Source organism: Phaethon lepturus, unplaced genomic scaffold (genome assembly GCF_000687285.1).
Source record: "Phaethon lepturus isolate BGI_N335 unplaced genomic scaffold, ASM68728v1 scaffold1944, whole genome shotgun sequence".
Taxonomy (NCBI): domain Eukaryota; kingdom Metazoa; phylum Chordata; class Aves; order Phaethontiformes; family Phaethontidae; genus Phaethon; species Phaethon lepturus.
Window position 1 is genome coordinate 1 of NW_010532457.1, and position 13,848 is coordinate 13,848.

The window sequence follows — 13,848 nt, forward strand, 5'->3', positions numbered from 1 at the left end:
GGGGGGCGCTGACGGCCCAGTCTCGCAGCGGGAGTTACAGGGGAGAGGGCCCCCGTAAGCAACGAAGCTCGTCTCCTTTTCACCCGGTTCGTGGCTTCGCCGGTCCCGTTCTGCCTGTGCAGCAGCCCGCCAGGCTGCACAAAGGAGCAGGCGGCCGGGTTCAGCTCGTCCCTCAGCCCGCAGGAGGGATGGATGGGCAGCGGCGTGCTCGGCGGAGGGCTGCTGTGTGCCCAGGCGAGCGCTGGCCACGGGCAAGCACCGCTTCGCTCCGTTTTCAATAGATAATGAAGGGTTAAAAACGCAGCTTCTGTTCGGAATGCGCTTAACTCCTTTTATTGCGCTTATGGAGGTGAACAATCGTCTTCAAGAATGAAATGATGCATCCTTCGGAGGGGAGTTAATGTCTTCCAGGAGCTCGGGTCTGCAACTCTTTCGGTCCAGTAGATATATGTAACCTACTCATTGAAATGGCAAGGGAGCTTTTGGGTTGATTACTGCGTGCTACTGTGTTTTCAAGGTTGTTGTCAATGTTTCTTAATTCAGCTGTCCTGAGTAGGAGATATTGTTAACAATGTCCGATTGTACCCTTTAAGGGGGTTTTCTGATGTTTTCCTTTGTTGTTGTTTTGTATTTTGGTCTTCCTGCCTCTCCAGATAGGCTTCCAAATGAAGAGAGTGGGTAAAATGGAAGACACAGTCATTCTCTTGGCTACAGTGTTACTCTAGGTATGGCTTGTAGCAAAAAGTGTAAATATTTAAACGGATTTCTGACTCATCAGTTCTATTTGACTTATTGATCTATGGTTACTGCTAAAATGGTCTTTATGATTATGCAGAAGTTAATAGTTACCATAGAGAAACAGTATTTTTCTCCTCATCAGCGTGTGTTTTCCATTTGTTCATCTCTTGGCAATTCTCTGTGGAAATGCTGTTTCTTTTTTTTTTTTTTCCCCTTAGCAAGAATCTTGTGGAAGAAATAAAAAATAACATGAGCGAAGTGCAAAAAAATGAATTTGAGATGTGTTCATTCTTGCCTGTGATTCTTAAACTCTTTTGATAGTCTGAGTTATCCTGCAGTAAACTCTTTTTAATCTGTAATTGAATAAGGTGTTGGTTTTAAGCCTCGGTGAAAACTCTGATGTACATAACTCTAAACATAACACATCAAAGAAATTTTTTCCTGAAGTACACATATGAAATGCAATTCAAATCAGCCATTAAAATCCCTCATAGCAGAAAAATTATTTTTTCAGCCTGGGAATTACTTTCCTGCATTTATTACTTCTCTTAAATGTGTGGAAACTGAAGGTGCATGTAAACTAGACAGAGGAGACAAGTTTGTTTATCTTTTCACTCTGGTGTTGTGAAACCCTCTGATTTTGTATTAGTAGCTGACAGCATTATGCATTTAGGAAGGAAAAAAACAAACCAACAAGCCATGCTGGGCTCTTAAAACTCGCAAGACTTCCAAGTATTACATTTTGTAGTTCGATATAGCTACTTGGTGTTGAAATGAGCTGTAAGTACTTTTCTTTCCTACCATAATGAGAGTGGTGGGATAAAAACTTTCCGAAATGACAGTGAAAATCCTTGAAAAAGTGCTTGCATGCCCCCAGGAATAGGGGCTATCAGGAAAACATATTGTTGTAGATTTTTTTTTATCTTGTGTTGATAACAGCTTGTTACAGAACTGTACAGGATTCTTGAATTCTGCCTATAGCTGGTTTTATTCCACTAGTAATATTGGTGGAACTGCATAACATTGGAAAAAAAATTAAATTGCCCTAATGCTACAGAAATTAAATCTTTTGCACTCTAGAAAAGATGTTTTACAGAATCTCTCAGGTAAAAGATTTTCATGGCAGCCTAAGCTGGTGTAATTGCTGACTTTGGGGTCCTATCCTACTTATTGCACTCATCTGATACTCTGCTGACCTTGTTCTTTTTTTTGGGGTGGGGTAGGGTGTCAAAGGTTATTTATATTCATATTTATTTTGCCAGCTTATCAAACAAGCTTGGTTTAAACTACTGTGAAATCATGGCCTCAGTCTTGCTTTTGGAGTTTATGTTTGTCAGTGAACATATACTAAAATGATAGATTACTTGTTCAATCCAGGGATCTCAATTTTAGTAAGTGACATCAGAGCATATTGCCTTTCTTTTTCTACAGAATACCAAGCATGAATTTGATCAAGCTAACACCTAACATGTCCATTCGAACACCTAACATGTCCTCTACAGTCATGTTATTGCATTACCATCAGAGCAGCTTTGATTTCTCTGGCCATGCTTTCACCAAAAAGAGCTACTTTTTCCTGTTAGTCCTCCTTTGCTGATCCATCTGAAAATGGTTGTACAGAGAAATGTTGCACTTCAGTTGGATCAGCTGCCTGAACTGGCTGACTTCATGGCTGTGCAAAATGTTATTGCTCACATAGGAGGAGGCGAAGGCTGTGACCACTCTTTTCTGAAGCAGCTCTATTTTAGTTTTGCCTAAGTTTGTCAAGAAACTTGGCAGCTTAAACTTGGCAGCTTAAAGGGGCTGCGGTGGTCTTGCCTCCTCCTTGACTGTGCATCTTCCCCTGTTGGCAAAGAAGCCTTTGTGGCTGTGAGTTAAGCAAAGTTAGGGAGTTAATCAGGCTGGTAATGAATTGCTTTTTTTCCTTGTTGGATTTTGGCTGGATCATGTTTCTGAACTGGCTGACCATCCAGGTCAAGGGGTGGGAATAGAGGGGTCAGAGATGGGGCCATAGTAGCTCTGATTTAAATTTCCTTGAGCTTTTCTGGAACCGTACCTTTCCATCAACATGACCTGGGTTAATGAAGATCTATAGCAAACTGTTCTAAGCTGGCTTGGCTGATAAAACCTGAAATAAATCGGGGAGTGTTCTTCCGTTTTTCTCAGCTGGCATGTTGATGTGGGTGGTAACAGCAGCGAGCGGAAGATGAGGAGCTAGGGATGTGCTAAGCACAGTGACCTCAGACTGACACAGCTGTGCCTGGAAGAGGATTTGTTCTCATCTTAATTGTGAGATCCATCAAATACCCATTTTGAACTGATGTTCTTTACAGCGTATAGTTACAGCAGATGTTACATCAGAAAGAATAAAATTTTAATAACAAGCAAGATAGGAAGACTATTCCACTGTGCAGGAGGCAGTGTTTTTTTTTCCTTTTCGTTTTTATTGACCAAGACTCGCAAGCATTAATAGGCTGCCATCAGTCTAGGAGTATAAATGGCATCATGTCATGTGTAACTGTAGTTACACACTCATTCAGAATCCTTTTAAGTGTGTTGTAGGAGATACTTCTGTGAAAACTTGAATTGCTTTTTTCAGCATTTGTCCTTACAGAGTTCTGTAGTTATCAGATGTGACGGCTTAAAGATGTTTCTGGATAGTAATTTATATATCTCCTGTTTCTGCAGAGTTGTGACTGAAAGTTTGTCAGCACAAATGATTTGTGTGTGAGAAATTAGCTGAAAGAGGAATATGGATGGCAAAATGTGCAGGTGCTCTTGAGGAAAATGTGAAGCCATTAATTTCAGAGTTTGGGGGTCAGAAACAAGCTCTTGGCTTCTTTGAGTGCTGAATCCGTAGGGTTTTTGAGATTTTGCTGGTGGGATTTGATACTGAAGCCAGAAGCAAAGTTATTAGCCTTCTAAGTGAAATAATGGTTTCAAATACAGTGTATTAAGACTTGGACTGAACAGTTTGGAATTTTTTCTGGTTGTTTCCTAGAGAAGGAAAAGTAATTTGGAACTTCCTGGTGAAGTTGGACTTTAATGGTTGGACTTGATCTTAAAGGTCTTTTCCAACCTAAATGATTCTATGAATTGGATTGTAAACAGTATTTTTTAATCTTTAGGTATACCCAGAGAGTTTATTAATCAGATCTGCTTTCTGTAGGTATGTGCTTGGTCATTGGCCTGAACTTCTTCACAGGGCACAGATCTAGAGGCTACAAATACCACTGAGGCTATTAAGAAAAAACATATACTGGTGCTCTTGGCCAGAACCAGTCTTTATGCTAACTGTTCTTAATCTGGATGTGACCGCTTGTAATCAGTTTATTTTTCTAGAGGAAAAAAACCAAATCTTAAGGATCTCTCATTCTACTTTTAATGTTGTTTAGACTTGATTAATGCAGTTCAAGCCTGTGTCGAGGCTCCACTCTCAGCAGTGAAGTGATTTTAGACTGTTGAAGAAGCTCGTTTCTGTAATCCACCAGGACTAGAGATACCTTGGCTTTTCCAAGGCTGTGCAGTCTGCTGATGGGCACCGCTGAGTGTATAACTGCCAGACTCTCCTAATTACTTAGTTTGCCTTGCAAGTGAATGCTTAGTGGCCACTAAATGCTTGAGTCTTGAGTTAGAGGATATCCTTGTGTGTGGACTTAAGATTTTGAGTGAGGATAGTCTGCTTTCAAAGCCATCAATTCATCAACTGCTGAAGTAGAAATCTGTGGAGACATGGGAATTTGTTCCCCATATGGAGGAATGACACAAATAGAAACTTGATTCACAATTGATATAGGCTGGGTCTAACTTTTGTTTAGTAACTAATGGTAACAGTGTTGGATTTGTATTTTCGCTTTATATGCACACTATGAGAGAAAAGCAAATATGTGCCTTCCTTTAAATGTGTTTAAGAGTAATCTTCTAATTTTCTTGGATTTTTTTTTTTCTGGATGTTGGTAGCACTAGACCAGTTTATGTGAAGCGAATAGCCAAATACCGTAGTCCCATGAAACTTAATTGCTGGCTTGGCTTTTTGCTCTAATATTTGTTTCTTACTCAAAGTAATAACCTAAATTCTGTGGAAAATAATCAGTGGGTCCTTCTTATAAAAAGACAGCTGATACAGGTCGCTGTACAAATCAGATGAGTAACTGCAGGGCTACGGAGCTGTACAGGCTGTGCTCTGGGGATTATGGCTGGCTCATGTCTCGGCAGTGGGATAGATGAATTTTGTAGCCTTTTCGCCTGTTTTACTAACATGTCTTTGTAAAGTATAAATTTTTTTTTTTTTAAGGCTGGCTGTTTTATTGTCAAAGTCTGCTTAATGTCATCTTTCTCCTGACTACTTTTCATTTACAAGAACGATATGTGATGTTGTTTCTAAAAAGCCCAAGAAAGAATTTATCCATCATTAGGGTGGATAAATTCACATTAGTCGAGGTGTGCTGGGTCAGGATTCCTGCATGGGTTCTTCCTTGTAGTCCCGATCAATGCAGAGTCTGTGTTTATGTTGAGTCATCACCTTTCAGGTTGAAACTTCTATGGTTGAAACTGTGCATCAAATTCCCTTAACCCAGCCTGAAAATATAATGTGTGAGAATTATGAGTGTATGATTTAAGGCCTTACGTAGACCAGGTATTATAGCAATCAGTGGTTGTGATATTGGCTTTGCTTTTCATATTTTAGCAGATATTTACCAACATAGGGCCTTTTTTGGGTTTCTTTCCTTCCCCCCTATCCCCCAGTGAATTAACAGGAGTCTAGGTAATAGAATTAATTGTGCACTCTCTCCTATTAACAGGCCTTGAATGTTATCAGAGGTTAATTTAATATTAAAGTGTTCAATATTGCTTGTGTCTATAAATTTTGGTATTTCTGCATACGTTACTGTGTCTACATGAAAAGCATCTCTTACGTAATGTGCTCTTTCTTTAACTGGATTTGCACGGAGTGGCTTTGAAAGTGTCATGACATTTGTATACATATTATTTATTTACACGTTAGGATTACTTGCTCTTTTTTAAAAAATGACATGAATTTGTTTTTCAGAGACAATTCGTTCGTTTAAAGCGCCTCTCAACTGTGTCATGCATGGATTTTCCTATGTAGAGAACATAGTCTGTAAAAAGCTACTCAGTCCTTGAGCAATGAGGCAGCCCTGTGTATTTCTGTTAGCTTGGTACCAGAAAGCCAGCCTCGTGCAAGGGAATGAAGGACTGTGATTCAATCTTTCTGCCAGGGTATTTACTGAAAGCTTCTATAAAATAATTATTTTTATAACAGCCTTTTCATAGTTGATTTTATATATTTTTTTTAATCCAAGCTATGTCTTGCATTTACTGTATGCATCTGGTAAAGAGAAGAGAGTCACTGAATGCTTTGTTGAACTCTCTGTGTGTATTTTTCAATAGCTGTATCATGATAATATTGAGTATGGTTTAGTTACCATTTCATTTAAAAGACTGTAATAGTGTTACGTGGCTTTTTTTTTTTTTCTTCAGGTTTTATTTTACCTGGGCAATTTCTGACTTGCTAGCTTAGATGGCCTAGAGACTCCTCCACCAGTCTGTAATGAATGGGGTGGTAACTAAGTTAAGTCGTTTCTGTGCTGCCTCCAGGAATAGCACAGTGGTACATCATGATAATTTTTAGGTTTTCTCTTAGCCTTTTACCAACCTGAATACTTTGTGTCTTGGATTTTCTTAAGGAGTACCCAAAGTCTGTGGGTGTTATCCTCCAAATAAGGTCACTTATTTTTTCCTCAACACTGCAATACAAATGTTCACAATTGTTCAAAGGCATTAAAGGAAAGGTTGTAGGATTGGCTTGGCACAAACTTGAACAGCCAAAATATATAAATGTTTCTTTGCTGTCTAGGGAGGTAGGGTACACCCCTTTAAAGAGGTATATACATAGTACTATCTGAAAATTTTCCGCATTCTTGAAAGTACAGAATTTGTGCCTCAGAAATGACCTTTATTGCTTAAATGCACAATCTTAGTTAGCTGTTGATACAGACATAATGTGGTTTCATGTCCATTATCTCACATTTCAGACATGATCCTGTATTTCAGTTTTGTTTTCAGTTGTAATCAGTTATTCTCTGTGTAATTAACTCTTGCTTTGGACATAATTTACTTTGCACGCAAGAGTTTGTTCTCAAGGTAGTCATATCCACATAGTGTTTAGTATCTTGCCCATGCACTGACCAGGAACATAACTGGGACTAGAAAAAATCAACATGGTTTTTCTGCCTACAGTATTTGTTGACTTAAAGCTAAGGACCCCATTCTGCAAATTTTACAGAGTAAACAATATTCATCATTCAAGTGGAAAAAAAAATTTGGCTTTAACACATACTAATTTTACAACTGTTAAATAGCTCTTCTAGTACTGTAGATTTAGTTCTTCCTTTCTTCTGAGGCAGGCAGTGCTGAGGTGGAAACACAGATACACCAAATACAGGGAGGTCTTGTGAACTGTGAAAGTGTTATTCTTGTTTTGAAAATCCTAAGGATGATAAAGAAGTTGATCAATTTAATTATTTTTGATGAAATCCAGGATGAAAATCTATCTGAGTCTGTCTTGGTTTCCTTATTCCTCAATATCCTGTCCTAATTTCTTAATAATGTATTGCAGTGCTTTGCTGTGAATGAGTGTGGTCACTTGGTTGGAAAAAAACAGTTTTCCACAAAATGGCTTGCCTTTTCCTGTTGGATGTTGTCTCTCACCTGCAGGAATTCAGTTGATCTGATAGTTTATTACTCTCATCTCCTGCATTTAAAAAAAAATAAAAAAAATTAGGTATTCAGAGGTGAGAAACTTTTTGGAAATTTGATTTATCCTGGAATTGTCTTAGATGCTGGATCATGACTTATCTCCAGTCATGCCTAATGACAGCTAAGCTTCTTGCACTTCTGAATTGCAGCTTACCATCCTGGGACTGTTTGATTGCATATTCCTTTCTTGAATTGAATAAATGAGAAAAACAGCTTCTTTTTTCCAGGTTTGTTTTCAACAGGATCAGTTCCCTGTTTCCACTTCTGCAAGTGCTAGCACTTTGAGCTTTGGGTGGGGGAGAAAAAGCAGAGGGGCTGTGCTGTTGCTAAAAGGAAGTGACACGGATCTGGGGCATATGGCTAATGAAACTATGAACTAGTACATTTGGAGGCAGGTCCTGCCTGCCTGCCTCCCTCACCCTCAAAAGATCTCACCTGAGGTAAAGATTATGCATTCAGGAGCTATGCGTAAGAAAGAGCCCACCAGTAACGTGGCACAGGTAATGATGTCTCTGTGCCTCTTCAATAGAGAGGCATCTGTAGCTCTGGTTATACGAGCAGCTAACTGCTGGTTGTCTTGCCATAGGATGTAGGTTTCAGAGATGAGAACACATCTCGAATCCATCCGTGATGGTAGATCTCCTGACTACTACCACATTGTCTTGCTCTCTGCTTCTAGTAGACAGCAAGATGTTATCTGAACCAACTGGGTTCTGCTCATTGCCTTAGTCCTTGCCCCCCATATAGTGTATCACAATCCAGTGGCCAGACTTCATTCTGTCCCCTCACATAATAGCCCTAGAAGTAGAGGTTTCTGCAAGTAAAGGCTGTGCAGCCCTCTAACCATAAGTAAATAGTGATAATTGAATGGATGTCTTGCTTTTTACAGCATTAGATCAAGTGGGAAATGGAACCAATTGGTGTGGGCGAAATGTAGGCAAATGCTAAAATGACTAATGAAGTGATTGTGGAGATACAGTTTATCTTGCTAATGATAATATTACCTGGGGGGAGGGGAAGTAGTCCTAAAATCTTCCTTCCTTCAGGTTTTCTTCACAGAATAGAAAACTTAATTTATTTTATGGAGCTAGGCTATGGGGTTGGGTTTTTTTTTTCCCCTTCACACATTGTCTCTGGCTGCAGTTACATCTAAAAATGCACAAACATGCTTACTGCAGTTGTAATGTGGCTTTTACGTAAATGATTGCTTATTGCTCAGTTCACTTCTTCAGTGTTTGGTGTAGGTAAATTCTGCATAAGCTGCCTTTGTGCTTTCAAAGACGGTCTTTCAACTTTCTAATGTGCATCTTTTTGCTATGGAACCTATCGTGTATAAAAACTGATTACTTGCAACTATGTTTGCCTTTATCTTGATGAAATAGCTAATGATTTGTTGACTCGTCTATTTGAGATGGCATTACATCCGGTCTAGTTCTGTGCAGAGATACTAGATCAATCTGCTGTGAATTGCTGTCCCAGTTTCTTCGGTGGAAAGGGACTGGCATCTGCCAGTCCTGCGTCATATCCCCCTCAAACCCTGAGGACTGCTGTTCTATGGTAGGTGTAAAATGGCTATAGCCATAGTATTTTGAAATTCAGCTTAGAATTAATTCTGTCTTCCAGAACTTGCTTTCAGCTATACTTTGTGGCATTTGCGAATATCACCAACAGTTCATGGCAGAAACTTGTTTTTTTACAGTGTACTTTCCTTGGTTTACCATGTGGTGCAGCATTTATAAAGCATGTGTGGCTGGCAGGGCTCTAAACAATACTGGCTTAAAGCTGCAGGCCTATTTCTTGGGACAGTCTGTTTTCAGAAAGTGGGGAATGGTGCCAGTACAAAATATGCTGGGAAAATCACTTCTCTCAAAAGCTATTTACATGGAACTGTGAATAGCCTTTCCACTCAGGACTTAATATCTCTTTAGGTGTCAGCAAAGTAGTTTGTTGAATCCTCGTAATTCTTAGCTCTTGCTTCTTCTAGGCACATCAAAATTAATGAAGACAATTACCAGTTTGGGGGAATAGCCAGGATGATCTTTCTTTTGTCGTTTATTTTTTTCTCATAAGCACCACATTAGGTGTTTTCCCCCTTTAAAAACAAATAGTAATCACCATGAAAGGTGTCATTAATGAGTACTTGTTCAGTTTCAACAAAGCCCGTTGAAAAAAAACAAAAATAAAATGTTCTCATAATTCTAGCGTGGAGTGTGTGGACATCAATCTCTTTTATGCTTAGGTGCTAAAGCAACCCACATTACTGTATTAAATTAGGTATCTCATAATTCTGTGTTTACTTTGGGGACCTCATTATCTACTGTTTTAGGTTTGGAAGTGGGTTATAGAAGTTCCTGGGTTTTAATGCTAATTCTTTCCTTTCATGCATTTATAAGTTGGTTTTGTTTTCCCTGAAGATAGGAATTCATGTCCCCATATCCCCCTCACAAGTCTAGTCCCAATGACATTTGTAAAGGACTTAACCAGGAGAACTGTCATTAATGTATATTATTTTCTTACAGTTATGCTTTCTTAATGGAGTTGGGATCGTTTAAGTTCAAATGCATGGAAGATGTGTGAGGTGCTTACTGTATAGACTGTAACATATTTTGTTATTCTCAGTCTTGTCCAGAGCAAAATTAGGGAAGTTCTTCACATCCATTTAAGGTTTTTATGACTCATCTTTCTGGGAGTAGAAATATCATGTTTTATCTGAAAGGCGATCAGAATAGTTTAACATGCTTGAAATTCTCCTTTATTTTGTATTAAGTCTGTATAATTGTGTAGTGGCCTTTAAGCAGGTAGCAGAACTTTAACTATGAGTAATAGAATGTCTGAATCTCAGAAATTCAGGTTAACAGGGAGGGAGAGAGGCAGGACAGTAGCAGATTATATAATTCTGTGTTCAGTCAGAGAAATATGTGTAGGACTCTTTCAAATTAGAATTCTTGTGGTACATAGAAAGTAAAGGACATTGAAGAAAATTGCATATTCTTTGCTGATTTTGCAAATTAAGATGTTTCATGGTGTGCAGCACAGGTTTATTCAAGAGGAAGCTGGTTGACAGTTCTTCTCTTCCCTGCCCCCTTGCCCCCCATTTTACTTCACCTTCTCCCATAGAAACTTCAAGGGGAAAGGTGCAGGTTCTTTTAGTGAAAGACAAACTTGTGAGATCTGGCTTAATTTTTATTTTGTTCTACTGATCTATTTGCTGATAGGTTATTTGGGGTTAAATCCAGGAGACTTAAATTTTGCAACCTTAACTGGTAGATTCCTGGCATGCCAGACTCAGGTTTGTGAATCATGTTTTGATTCTCCTGTGTGGTACATGGTGGAAAGTTAGGAATGCAAGAATCTCATTGAAGAGAAAAGGTATTTACTGCTCAGCGTAACAAATAAAATGCAGGGATGAGACTCAAGTCCTTTTACTTTCTAGGGTTAAGATGCCACACTCTAAGCTGCAAGATGCTTAGAACCCTTAGGATTTGTAGTTGTAAGACTTTCTTGAAGTTTAAAACATTTCTGTTGTTCATGGGTCATTCCTTCTAGAATACTACTGAAGGAGGTGGTAGATGTACCTCTAGGCAGTGTTAGGATATTGAGAAAAACAGCCCAGGGTGTGAGCTTGTAAGCTCAAAAATGTATTTCCCAAGCAAGTCCTGTTCACTAACAAGTATTGTTGATCCTGGCAATGACCCTACTGAGCATGTCAAAGTGCGGCTCGTTATCTCATGAATTCTCAGCCTGACCGTTTGCTGCCACTGGAAGAAGTGGTCTCATTGCCCATCGTGTGCTTCTGCTGGGTCTTTTGTGCCTGACTCCTTTGTAAACTATAACCATTCAATGAAACCAGCAAAAAGTGAATATTTTCCGCTGCTGTGATGAGCTGAATTGTCTCCCAGAGGTCTGGCAAATGCTGGTGTAAGGGAGGAAGGGAATTAGAGGGAGCAACAGGCAGCTGGATTGGTACAGCCATCTCCTCCAGCCTGATTTTAAATGTGAAGGGATTGCAGCTTACATTAGTCCAGGTGCTCCAGTGCAGGGCATCGACAAGATCAGTTGCAGCTGCTTAAACCTAGGTCAGATTTCCATGTGGAAGTGGCATGCTGATGATTTTAGGGATGGTAGGATACCAAAAAGAGAGAGTTTGTGTGTTTGGCGGTGAGGGGGAAGTTGCACAAAGTAGTAAACAAAAAAGGAGTTGCCCTTGGAAAAGTACAGTGTTTCAGCTTTTTATGAGGGGGAAGTATTTTGTGTCATCACTTTGAAGATGTTCCTCATTCCAAAAAAAGTAATAAAAGATGCAGTGGCCTAGAGGGGTGGGCCAAGGGCAAGCATGGCCTTCAAGCCCAGCTGTCAGGGTCGTCTTCTGGAAGAGGAGAGGATGGTGGAGTTGTGGTGACTGACTTGAGGACTGTGGGACCCTTTTTTTTTTTTCTTTAGTGCATGGATAACATGGTAACACTTACTTTGTATGTACATGGTGGGGTTTTTTTGTTGTTTTGAACGGGGGCTACTTGGTCATATGGCAGGTAGGTTGGTGCCAGGTGGATAGTATGTAGCCATGACTAGAGGGAACAAGTGTTGGGCTTGCATGAGAACAGGCGTGTTAGAGGACCTCACTTATGCAAAAGCTTAAGCAATGGCGAACTTCAGGCTGTGAGAGGAAGGAGGTTATTGCTTGTGGGTCCCTAATATCTGTTTTCATCTAACCCCTCTGCTGACTGCTCTTCTCTCTGCCTCTCAGGGGAAGGAAGAGGAACCTCTTGTCTGTCTAGGAAACCTTATTTATTTCAGGAGCTGCCTCTTAGAATACAGAGAGCTCAGTGTGCATTGATTTTTGAGACAGATGCTGTAATGGAAATAAGCATTTTCATGTTAGTTTCTGAAATTTCTTCATTTAATCAGCTCTTGTTTCAGAAAGGCTGCATCAAATGTAGCAGAACTTGTATTTCTCTGCTTGAAACCCTGAGGCATCAGCAAGTGCAGGTGCAGCCATTTGCCCTAACTGTTCGGTGCAATCTCTGAAAGTCTGTATTCCATCCATTCACTGTATCTAACCTGTTACAGGCTATAGGTGTGACATGGTCACTCTGTCACTGTGTTTTATGTTACTGAAGCATCAAGTCAGTGCCTTTTAATGTTAACTACCACTTACCTTGCTAGCAAAAGGGTGTAGCAGTACCAGGTACCCACATCTGGGCTGGTAATGTTGTAGATGATTATCAGGCTTTCAGTCCCCAAACAAGGTCTGCGAAGACTGCAGAACTTCTGGGGAAAAAAAAATAAATTGTTAACTTTAAACAGCCTGTGCAAGGAAACCTGAAGTATAGCTGAGTTCAATTAAGTTTGAAAATTCATCACATGGACCAGTCATTAGTGAGGTAAACACCGTGTATTTATGGAAGAGCTGAAGAATTTTAGCCATGAAAGAAATGCTGTATGATTATAGACTCAGTAAAATTTATTTGGGTAGGAGGAAGTGTTTAATTTCAGTCTGCTCCAGCCAACTTCTCTGTAATACTCTGTGTTGCTAAATGCCAAGTAATCGCTGCTTCTAGAAGTTATTTTGAAGTGAACTTGCATATTACCTATAACTTAGGAGAAGAAACTGAATAGTACTCAGTAACACTTTGATCTGTTTTCCTGGTAAAGATGCCTGCTGTGTTTATTCAGCTATGCCTTAGTACTTTATCCATAACATTTCTATAGAATTTTCTAGCTCTGTTAGTTTGCCGTCTCTTTTTCTTTGAAGAGTTGTAATTGAGCATTGTGGTGTGTGAGTCTGACTTTAAATAGGCAGTAGACAGCAGAGTTTTAAATATGTGGTTTCCCAGTTTGTTTAGTTTTGTGATGAGGGCAGCTGATCTAGAAAAATCTTGATGGGATTATATATGCTTTGATTTTTATTAAAGGGAGTCTGGCTTTGCCCAAAACTCCTTAACATAACTGTTGTAGGTTCAGTTATATTTTAGATGCAGAACTGTGTGTGCTGTTATAAAGTCCAGGTGCTTTTGCAATTTAAACACGGTAATCTATTCCTACTCTTTGCTTTAAATTTGCCTCTAAATTTGTTAGTATTAGTATATTCACTGATAGGATGTTATTTGGGCTTGAGTTCTAGTAGGAATGGTCAATTTTAAGAAACAAGAGTGTGTACTTTTCTCCCTACCCCCTTCATTCTGGTGTGTGACACCAAAGGGACAGCTTATTTGCTGTGGCACAGCTGTGATTTGGCTCTTTTTGCCCAATGGAGTTGTCAGGTCTCCTGTGTGTTAATGTTGTAAAGCTGAGCCAATAAGCTTTATGTGTGTGTTGAGTAAGTCTTATTTT